Genomic DNA, 12,088 nt, shown 5'->3' on the forward strand with positions numbered 1-12,088 from the left:
CCTCGGCTAACTTATCCTCCTCGCCGTTTCCTGATAGTTTCTTTATCTTTGCTTCTAACTCCCTGAGCTTGGCCTCTGTTGAGCTGTCCGACCTCTCATTTTTTTCCACACCCTTTTTCTTCCGTTAATGAATCCTCAGGTGGACCATACCCTCGGGTAGGTGGTAGAGGGGTATGCCCTGATCGGACATGATTACTCGGCCCTTCCATTGGTGGTAATCGCCCTGATCGTCCTTGATTGCCCGATGTTCCTCGGCTGGAGGACCTCTCGACCTGGACCTCTGCTTCTGCAGCTGATAATTCTCAAATTCTAGTGCCAGATTCCTCTGTTGCAGCTCTCTTAATGCCTCCTCTTGTCTCCTCTGTCGTTCAAGGATGGCGAGTAGTGTTAGATCTGTACTCTCTTGACTAGAATGGTCGTTCGGGTGGCTCAAGTGTGCAGGAGGTCGTGTTGTTGTCAACGGTGGTGGACCCGGTAGCATAGGGGGTATTTGAGTCGACGGTGACGGGATGATTTCACTAGTTGCTTCTCGGCCTAGATGGACTTGCCTAAGTCTCTCTTTCTCTCTCCCTAGAGCCTCCTGATATTCGGCTTGTTGTCTCGCTCTGCGCCTCTGAGCATACACGATGAGCGCTTCTTCGTCATCTTCTGTGTTTGACGCAGTAAGCCCATCTATCTGATCGGCCATCCTCTAGGTCGGGATGATCCGCTCCAATGGCGTGGGATCATCATCTCGTCCCAAGTCAATTTCCTCCTCCACAGTCGGCATACCTCTTGTAGCTGCCCGAGGTCTCTCAGGTAGTGGTGGTCGGTCATTCTCTAGTCTCGGCCTTGTTACTCCTTCTTGCACGCTGCCGCTGGTAACTGTGTGGTTCCTTAGCATTCTTCCCGTCCCTGAAGTGCTTGTCATCGGATCAGGTATGTCGTAGGCCCGAGGATCGTCCCTACCTACGTCAGCAAAGACAAACAACAGCTTACTTTGATCTGCTTTTCTGAAAGTTTTTCTAATACGTACAAATTTAAATGACACGGGCCTGACACTCAAAACTGGACTCCAGAAGTACGATTCCCTCTATTTTGTCAGGCTAGCCTCACCAACCTGACCTGCTTTGACCCTAAGTACTCTATTAGGCAGGTATCACGCTACGTCGCTCTCATTACTACACGACGTCTCTCTCAGTATCCGACTATGCATTAATAACATCTTGTCCTACATTCCCTATGCTCCAAATCACTAACTCCTAGTGTTTTGTAAGTACAAGGTTCAGATCCGTACCGAAAATCAATTATAGACAAAATTTCATTAAGTTCCTTGGAATTACTCAGGGATGACTTCCCTGAACTCCTTAGGTTTTCTCCGGCGACTAGTGATCTCGCCGTCCGACTACTTTGTTCCCTGTTTAGGATCTGACTCCATGGTTCGAAGTCGATCTGTCGAGAGGGGTTTCAACTGATCTTAAAATAAAAATCTTATTAGCTACTTTGTAAAATTTTCGACACTTGGTAAGTCAGCACGGAACTTCAAGTGACTTCAACCCGACATCAAAGATGTTACTTGGGAGTCTTGTAAAGTTTCTCAACTGTTATATTTTCGGTAGTGAAAACAATTATCAAAGACGAAAACAAACACTCAAATCTTTTCGTTTCAAATCACAACCAGTCGATCTGTCAACAGAGTATCTCTATGGTCTCAACTAAACAATGACGGCGTTATTTAGGAGCTCTCGAAAGATTTGCTGCTAACTCGACTGCTCAAATCCGACAAAACTGAAAAACTTTTTTCTACCACCCGACTTTATGAAAAGAAATTTAACGGTCTAACCAAAAATCGAGAAACAAAAGACAGAAGAGACGCTTCACCAAACAGAGTTCATATCATAGCATCAACTACCACACACGAGGTGTTCTTAGGAGCTTTGTTGATCGTCTCTGTTGATGTGCGCAGCCAAGGTATCCGGAGAACTTAGACGTTCCCCTTACTCGGCGCCAGAATGTAGTTGCATAAAATCACAAATTACATCCAAAGGTGAAGAAGTTAAACTAAACAAGTAGAAATGCATACTCAAACATGAACACAAGGATATACGTGGTTTGGCATGATTACCTACGTCCACGGGGTGAAAGGATGATTGTTATTACTTCTCGTTTTAGGTTACAAGGTGTTCTCTCTTTCTCAAATGAACTATCTCTCCAATTCTCAAGTGTAATGCCCATTCTCTCTCCTTTTCCCCCCTTTCACTCTCGACAAGCCCTTATATTTATAGGCCATAATCGAGATACAACGAAATTACAGTGTTGGTCACAATACATCAACTCTGTTGTTCCCTATCAGACCTATCTTAGTTACTCGCCCTTTTTTCTGGTGTGGCCGATGGAATCTTGGTCTTTGACAGCCTTTCGCCCGAGGCTGAGTCCTTGGTACTTGATTAGGCACGATATCGCTCTTCTTCATTGTCATCCCTTGGCTTTGACCAGTTTCCTTTGTTTCACCGAGTACTCCTTGCTCGTCTATTACTCCTGTCAGATGATAATGGTCACGTCACATCCGACAACTATAAGGCCATCACGTCCGACCCACGTGACTCCTTATTCTTCGCGCCACCTGAATCTATTATGTGCTTCGCCTTTCTTCATTCCTTGGTGCATCCTAGCCTAGGAGCTTGTCACCTAGCCCTGTGAATTATTTACACCTACAGTTTGCTTACGTATTTATGGTTGTGATGAGAAAGGTAGTGATAGGAACTATTGTATTTGTATTTGGAACCCATTGACTAGAGAATATAAGGAAATATCAGATTCGTTTGGAACCGATTTATATTTTAAGATTCGATACGGGTTTGGTTATGATTGCAACTTTTACACTTACAAGCTGGTAAGAATTGGCATAATTTATGAGACTCGTACTTTTGAAATTCGAGTTTACACGTTGGCATCAGATTCATGGACCCATATTCAACCAGCAGTTGCGTACTCTTTTCCTGATTGTTATAGGCATATTTCTGGTTTGATATTTAATGGAGTTCTTCATTGGCTATGCACTAACACCACCCAAGAAACCTCCTTTGAAGTTATATTGTCATTCAATATTAGCACCGAGAGAATTGGAGATATACGATTACCAGAACATACTCTGGCACATCCTAACGGTAGAGAATGGTGTACAAGTTTGGCATTGTTGGGTGACAATCTTTGTTTATTTGATGTTGATACTGGTTCCCTGGTTGATATATGGGTGATGCTAGAAGGGCTTTTTACAAAAATAGGCTTTTTTTTTTGTGCTTTTCAAAACTAGGCCTGTTTTTTTATTTTTTGTAAAACTAGGCAAGTTTTGACCAAAAATGATGGATGGAAAGTTAGCTCAGTTAAGTGGTTTTAAAATGACATAATAGTCCTCTGAGTCAAGGTCAGCTAAGCTGACTGGCCTATTCTTCCAAGGCCTGAGCTATTGCGCAAGCGAAACTCACTACTGCACCATCATGGTGCATCACAACTCTATTTCCAGCCATGATGGTGCTACATGACTTCCACCACCTGCAATTCATCTCAGCTCCATAAACTGCTATTCCAACAACCCTGCAGACATTCATTCACAATATTCATCCATTTTCATCCTTGACAGCATCAACACATTGTTTTCCCTGTAGTTTCAGTTTTAAAAAAATGCACATGTCAATTATGCACCACCTATTCAACCACTGCAGCAGAATGCGTTCACTGCATCTGATGTCCCAGCCATCAACAATAGATAATGCGCCATCGTCTAACTACATTCCTTGCTTCTGAACTTCTCACACCCTTAGCCAAATGCAACACAAAGCAAGACCTATATCATATCATTCTTCAACTTACTGCCATAATTCAAGAAAAACCCACCAATATCATTGAACCTTCATGTTTCCCTTCTTCTCAGCTTCTCCTTCTCTAACCATCACAACCACTACCGATTCGAATTAATCCCAAGATGTAAAAACCTCCTACAGAACTCACAAATTCATCACAACCACCAAAAATTGCAGTAATAAGGAGCTACAGAAAAACATATTCTTTCCTTCCCTGTCAGCCACCATATCAACAACATCAATTACCCCTTTCTCTCAATTTGCTGACAACACCACCCAAAAATTCTTACCTCCATCATTGATTCGAATCAAATGAAACCTTTTGAACACATCCCCTAGAACCTGTTAACACATTCTCAGTTCATACTTCTCAGACCACCAGCTGCACCATCACAAACACACCATCTGTAATTTCAATACCACCATCCCAGACAATATTAACTCCATGTTCCTGTTTCTAAAATGCAGCACCACCAGAACCTCAAGCCACACCAACACATCCTCCATTTCAATATCTAGACCAACTCGGTGCTCTCTAACTGATGGCATCAACAGCATCTGCATCTGCTTTCCAACCCCACTCCGATTCCTCTATCTGGTTCAACGGTTCCAATTCTTCTGACACCAACTTATCTTCTCTTTTTCTCCATATCTACCACCAGAATCAGTTCTTCCCTGAAACTCATATCCGCATAAGTTGTTGTAGCAGTGGCTGCAAAACTTCTGCTAAATTCGAAATCTAGCCCGACCCAAACTCAAAAATCAGCTTGTAATCTCAATCCATAACTCCATTAATTTGTCATCAGTTCACTGCCATAATCGACCCAAACTCGATGAGTTTAACCCATCGCAAACCCAGGTTTCCATTTCTTCTCAATCTGTTCTTCACAATTTCTTAGTTCAACACTTTCTTGATTTCTCCTCAATCTTCAGTAGCAACAACGAGCATCAACCTCTCAATCTGATTCAGTCTTCTCTGAATTCAACAACATCATCACCAATTTCTCTTCCTTCACTCAATTTCGAACTAAATCAATTTGACTTGAACCCATTCTTTTCCTTGTTCTTCTCACAAACCCTAGTTACTTCCATTATCAACACCACCAGACCCTAATTTCTTCTATTATTCATCATAACTAACAACAACAAAATTCATTTCTTCTTCTCTAATTCGAACTCTATCTCAAGTTTAATTCCTACTCATTCCCGTGAATTTCTCCATCTTCAATCCTTCGTTCTTCTTCATCTCCACTGAACCAAACCTATCTTCTATTTCATCAATTAGAACCAAAAATCAGTATCGATCTTCTTTTTGCGCTATTGGGTAACAAGAACCACCATAGTTTGTTCACTGGTTCTAATCTCTTTTTTTTCGGCTGGTGAAGAACAAAGACGGGGAAGAAGAAGAGGAACTGAATGAAGGGATTTTAGGGTAAAGATGTATATTGGATATCATTGCCGTTCAAAAATCTTCGAGATTTCCTGATCTTGGATTAGAGGTTCAGATCGAAGCACGTGGGCGACAATAATTATGATACTGACAAACTACAAAGAGGGCAATTTAGTAATCTTATCCAGTTCACGAGATCCTTATATGATATTTTGGCGAGATATTGACCAGTCAACACGATATATTGACTGAGATAACAGATTTTGATGGAATCCGTTTGATAGGCTTAGATTTGCAATAAATAAAAAAAGAGGCCTACAAATGAAAGTGAGGATCCAAAACAGGCCTATTTCTGCATATAATCCATAGAATATGGAGTAAGAGGATCCTGGACTAAACAATTTTCAATCACCCAACAAATGATTCCCTTCTTTAGTCAACATTTGAGGTTGATATGCGCTTTAGAGAACGGTGAGCTTTTGATGGTTCATTTTAGAGCTGTCAACCGGGCAAGCTAGGGTCAACCCGGCCCTAGCTTGACAAGTCATGGATGGTTTAGGGTCAGCGCTAGACCTAGTACTGTTCATGTACAAGCCCTAAACCCCAACCCAAGCCCTAGACGGGTTGGCTCTGACGGGTTGCGGGTTGGCTGGTAAATTTGACTTTATTATTTTTGTGCTAAAAATATGAATATGGTAAACAACCACAAGTCTAAATACTAAAAAGTGCATACTGAAAACAGATTACAGATTCCACAATACAACTAAAACATGATTGAAATGAACCAAACCAAAGTTGTGGAGTGGAATACATATAGACATAGTTACATACATATATAAAACCAAAAAAAAAAAAATACAAACTTCCACTTTTACTGCCTACCAGTTTACCACAGTATCACCTACTAAAAGTCTAAAACACTTCATCACTAGTGAAGAGGAGACCATAATAACAACCAATTCCTGCACAAAAAGTATCATATTCATTAATAAGGAATTAAGGATATAGGTCCAGGATTGTGATTCATATAAGAATCCTCAAAGTGACAGTAACTATTATCTATGTTTGTCCTTTTATATACAAAAGTGGACAAACTGAAGTACTGAACTGAAGTACTGAACTGAAGCTACCGTCTACTAAACTGACTTTGAAATCTTGAATCACAACCTAAACCTTCATATGCAGTCACATATACAATATATATCGTTAGTGTCTCCCTTCATATTTATACAAAAAATAGGAGACAGTGATATCATATGGAAGTCCAAAATATTTCCTAAATCAGTGCCCAAAAAATGTTCTTTTTCCATGTATCTTTGTAATTGTGTCTAGAAGTGTATCACTTCAAGATGCTCCAGTATGAATCTGTAATTTCCAGCAAAAAGTATATCAAACAAAAGGATGTGTTAATGTAAATAAATAGAATTTTCATAACTACCCGCTTTATATCGCTGAAGTACAGATACTAATTAGACGCATAAGAACTTACTGCCTCATTGTTGTTTGCTGGCTCAAATGCCAATACATCCTCACTAATATCATTATCTTTCACTTCCTCAACATCAGTTGATGCAGCTCCTACATATAATTGAAAATAAGTAATTATCAATCTCATATATATTGTTAAATAGACTTACAACTAATTTTAAATATTACTCAAGACACTTAGCCTCTTACCGATTCCATATATCCAATCACGAGTTGTTATCAATGCCTCGGCACTTTCAGGTGATAAGGAGCTGCGATATCTGTCAAGTACCCTTCCCCCAAGGCTAAATGCAGATTCCGAAGCAACAGTTGAAATAGGAATTGATAAAATATCGGTTGCCATTCTTGTAAGATTAGGATATCGTAGTTCTTGGCTTCTCCAATACTTCAAGATGTCAAAATCAGTTGACATTGATCCTGATGACTCACTTAGATATTGTTCTAGTTCTGACTTGTCAGATTGTTGACCACCATTTTTTTTTGCCGCGGCAAATTCCTGCATCAAAAAACTTCAACAATTAACTACCAGTTCTATATGGACAGTTATAGAAATGTTCAAGCAGTTAAAACTTAAAGAAATATCACCTGCATAAAAGCACTTCCAATGCGTCCAGAATTCCCACCATTTACAGTACCCGAATTCTGAGTTTCATTGGTTGTCGAACCTCTTAAAGTTGACGCCGTATGATACTCTTTATAGAGTGCCGCCATCCTTTTTCTAATAATATCAACTTCCTTCTTCATTTCACGCTCAACAGGATACACCTTTTCTAAAGTGAACTCTACAAATTCAAACTTCAATCGAGGGTCTAAAACGACTGCCATTGCCAATATTGGACTCAATTTTTTTCCAATACTTGGCAAATTTTTCTTGCATTTTCTTCGCCATGTTTCTGATGAACTCAATGTCATTAGTTGTCTCTTGATCAAATAATACTTTAATCTGACAAACCCCATCAAAATAAAAATTAGAAGTAGGATACATGTTTCCAGAGAATAGAGTCGTGAGGTCATAGAAGACCTTGAGAAACTTCGTGACCACTTTGATTTGCTCCCATTCTTCCCCATTAGGAGAATCTGCATAGTCAGGGTCCACCAACCTCAAATGAGTGAAGATTTTTTCATACGAAATACAACTTTGCAACATAAGATAAGTAGAATTCCATCTTGTCTTAACATCTTTTCGAACACCCATCTTTACTGACATTCCTAAATCGCTGACAGTATCCAAGAAATTTTGTTTTCTTCTTTGTGAACCTTTAAGGTACTTCACTGCTAACCTTATCTTGATTACTGCTGGATCAATCTCTGTCAGTCCATCTCTTACAATAAGATTTATTATGTGAGCACAACATCTTATATGAAAGTTTCTTTTCCCAGTATCCGACATAACATTCCTTGCAATGAATCGACTCTTCATTATCTTAACACATGAAGTATTTGATGCAGCGTTGTCCAAAGTGATGCTGGTTACTTTTCCTTCAATTCCCCAATCATTTAACATCAGAAATAACTTATCTGAAAGTGCTTGACCAGTATGGGGTGGTGGCAGTGGAGAAAAATTTAAAAGAAACTTCTGCAATACCCAATCTTGATCAACAAAGTGTATTGTTAAACTTATGTATCCAGTGGTGTTGATGGACGTCCACATGTCTGATGTTAGACATATTTTACCTGGAGCACATTGTAATTTCTTGCGAATAACTTCTTGTTGGAACTTATGCATTTTAAGAATATCAGACCTTGTAGTATTCCTTGATATGGTTTCAACATCGACATTCAGATAACTACATAACTCCCTAAATTCATTCCATTCTACACAATTAAAGGGGAGATTTTTACCAATAATTAGTCTTGCAACTAAATCCCGAAACTTTGATTGATCTATTTTGCGTGCACGAGTAGCCAATTCTCCATTATTTGTAGATAACAAAAGTTGCCCCACATCTTGCATCTTCAGTCTAGGGCACTTCTTTAAATGCCTTGACATAGTTGATGTTCCTCCTTTCTGACTGTCATAAGCATATTCCTTCCCACAATGCTTGCACGTAGCCTTTTCTTTACCATCTTTGTCTCGTGACCAATCAAAATCGTTCCTTACTTTTGATGTAAATTTCCTTTTCTTTGAAGCATGCTCTTGAATTGTCATCGACTCTACTACTGTGATATCCTCTTCACTCATGTCATCGTCATGGTCTTCTTCAACTGACATTTTATGAAGCTACATAAAGAATTCAAAAATCAAAATTAGTAAGCCTTGAGCTACATCACAGGGGACTAGAGCTGTCAATAATTAAAATCCCAACAAGTACACATCCCAAACTGGCAAAGGCAAAGCCAACAAAAGTATGCTTTTTTACACTTTCATGTAAGCCAAAATAAAACATGTGCTTTCTGATTCTGACATGCTGCATATGGAGTTCATTTCCATTTTCAGAATCAGTAAACCTTTGTAATTCAAATAAATATTCACAAGCATAACGTAAGCAAGCTATGCATTATTAATTTATTATAGATTGACATTAAGAGATAGATTGACATTAAGAGACATGAGTTAACAATAAATGACACAAATTCGTGAAAAGGGGATTGGGGTTCTAAGAATCATTTCCACAAACATCTAACAGTACTTAAAACAAGTTATGCATTAAAAACTTAGAACTACTCACCTAGATTAGGAAAGTAGAAGTAAAATCATCGGCCAATTTTTCCTATTCTTCTTCAACGGTAGTCTAAAGAAAGCCCTAACCCCTGAAAATCAAACAGATAGTTAGAAAATAAAAAAAAAAAAAAAAAGATCATTAAAGTTAAACTTAAAGATCAAAATCTAATCTATAACTTAGAAGTGAAAAAACAACCTAAAGGATAAAACATGGTTAGTTGATTACGAGTAAAGCCCTAACCCTAACCCCTGAAAATCAAACAGAATAACATATAGTTAGAAAATTAAAAAAAATATCATTATAGTTAAACTTAAAGATCAAAATCTAATCTAGAACTCAGAATAGGAAAAACAATCCTATTTAGTTTTAATTTAGAAAAAGAGACGAACACGAATACCTCTGCCTCAAGTCCAGACTCCAGTACAGATCTAAAACTTGAAGAGAAGTTTTCTGATTTCTCTTTCTTTAGAAAACTTAGATAAGAATGAGAAGTACCCGGTTACCTGGGTAGCAGGCGAAATACTACCGATACCTACGATAACAGGTTATTATCATAATTTAACGGGTTGGCTGGTAACCCGCGGGTTAGACCTAGGCCGGCTTGTTTTCTATTAGGTTCAGATATAACAGACCTAGCCCGGCCCGTTTAGGAAACAAGCCCAGCCAAGCCGGGTTGAAACAAGCCGGGCTAGGGTCAACCCGCGGGCCGGGTTACTAATTGACAGCTCTAGTTCATTTCGATAAATTTCTTTTCTATGACCCAAAGAAGAAAAAGCTTAGAGACTTTAATGTCCATATTGAGACAATGATACCTTATTATGAATCAGTGAGTTATGTAGAGAGTTTGGTTTCACCATATTTGGATGCTTCAGTGGGAAAAATGTAATGAATGAAGGTCTGCAGCTAATTTGATCAGATATATACATATCTAGAACTGAATTAGCATACATGTTTATTTTGATTTTCATCATTTTCCGAATGATCTGTATTTGGTTTGGTGTGCTTTTGTAGTGTTGGAAATTTGGGCTAAAAAACAGAGGATGAAGAAAACAGAGAACGAAAAGAATGTTGTATCACTGGAACTTCAAGCCCTTGCGATTCTTTTAAGCAATTATTTCGACCATTCCCAAATAATTGGCGAGTACAACTGGTCAGCGAAATATTGCTTTCAGGATACAATGAAGCCCTAACAACGTAATTGGATTCAAGAGTTGTACTTCCCTTGACCCAACCAAGAACACACAGTATTTAGATTCTGATGATGCTTAGAGAGAAAAGAAATCAGATGTTTTAGATATGTTTTTCCATTGTTTGAATGAAAACAAATCATCACTACTTATAGGGAACTCATGCATATTGGAGATGGCTCTTCACTTCCAAAAGACACATAAGGTGTCTGTTGAGAATGATTGTGTCTTTTATGAACCATCACACCTTTTAGAGGTGTCTCTTCATCTCCAACTAATATCCATTGTGTTTATTCAACACAAGAAGCTCACCCGTTATAGCGGCAAATAAAAACGAAAACATTTTATTTTCTATGTTATTGAAAATATCCAACATGTAGCATCACTTTTTGATTTGTATCACGAAGTAGTTTGCGCTGGTTCTCAAAATTCAAAGTTGACCTTTCTGTTTTTGTAATTCTGTTTAATTTAATTCTTTTTGTCCTTGTAATTTTCACCTGCTCCATATACATCATCATGTTGCTAAATCCTACGGTACTTTTCCCTGTACTAGCTCGATGCCTCGATCCTAAGTAATCCATCAAATTCGCCCTAGCTTATAAAGGATCTTGTTTCGGGAACTTTAAATTGAATATCAAAAGTCAAAAGCAGATTGAACCATAGAAATGCATCGAAATGGGAAATGCCATTCATGAAACGTAGAAAGATTTATGGTGTTGTGTTTGAGGGTGTATTGACTTGAAGTGCCTCTCAATCTATAAATTTAGGTGAATCTAATTAGTAGGGGTTTAAAAAATATACTGGTTAAGTTCTAGTTAGCGAGTTGACTATGATTTTTGTTTTTCTCATGCTCAAATCACTTTTGTTTTTCTTTTATAAATAAGATATTTTATAAAAAAGACTAAGACTCGGAAAGAATCACTGTTACATGAGGAGTAGAGCCATCTAATCTGGCATGATGAGAATTCTCAATGTTAGATTTATCTACTAAAAAATGTTTTAAACTACATATGGGAGGTGAAGTTTCCCATTCTACCATAGAGTTTACGGGTCTACCAAACTTGGCTATAATATCTACAACTTGATTTCCTAATCTTAGAACAAAACGAAATTCCAAAAAATTAGTACATCTTAATGGTCAAAGTCAAACCGTCTCCCCCTTGAGAATTTCTCGTCCGTAACAATAATTTTCTGGCGGTGGCTATGTTTCTAAATTTCACTCCTAAATTCAGTTTCCCACTCCCCGGCTACTTGCCTGCTTCTATTACTCGTTTTTACCATTCAGGTGTATAAATATTAACTTGTATACTCAGTTTTCACCATTCGTTAATTCTCTGTCTCTAAACTCTCTAATCTCTAATCTCTATTCTCTTTTTCTCTCTCGCTAGCAGTTGACAGCAATGGGGAGGTTCCATCATGGTGATTTAGTAGAAGTAAGCAGTACAGAAGAAGGATTCTTGGGTTCTTATTTCGAAGCTAGAATAATTAAGCAAACTGAAAAAGACGAGTTCTTAGTTGAAT

The sequence above is a fragment of the Papaver somniferum genome, chromosome 4 (assembly GCF_003573695.1).
Source record: "Papaver somniferum cultivar HN1 chromosome 4, ASM357369v1, whole genome shotgun sequence".
Classification (NCBI taxonomy): Eukaryota; Viridiplantae; Streptophyta; class Magnoliopsida; order Ranunculales; family Papaveraceae; genus Papaver; species Papaver somniferum.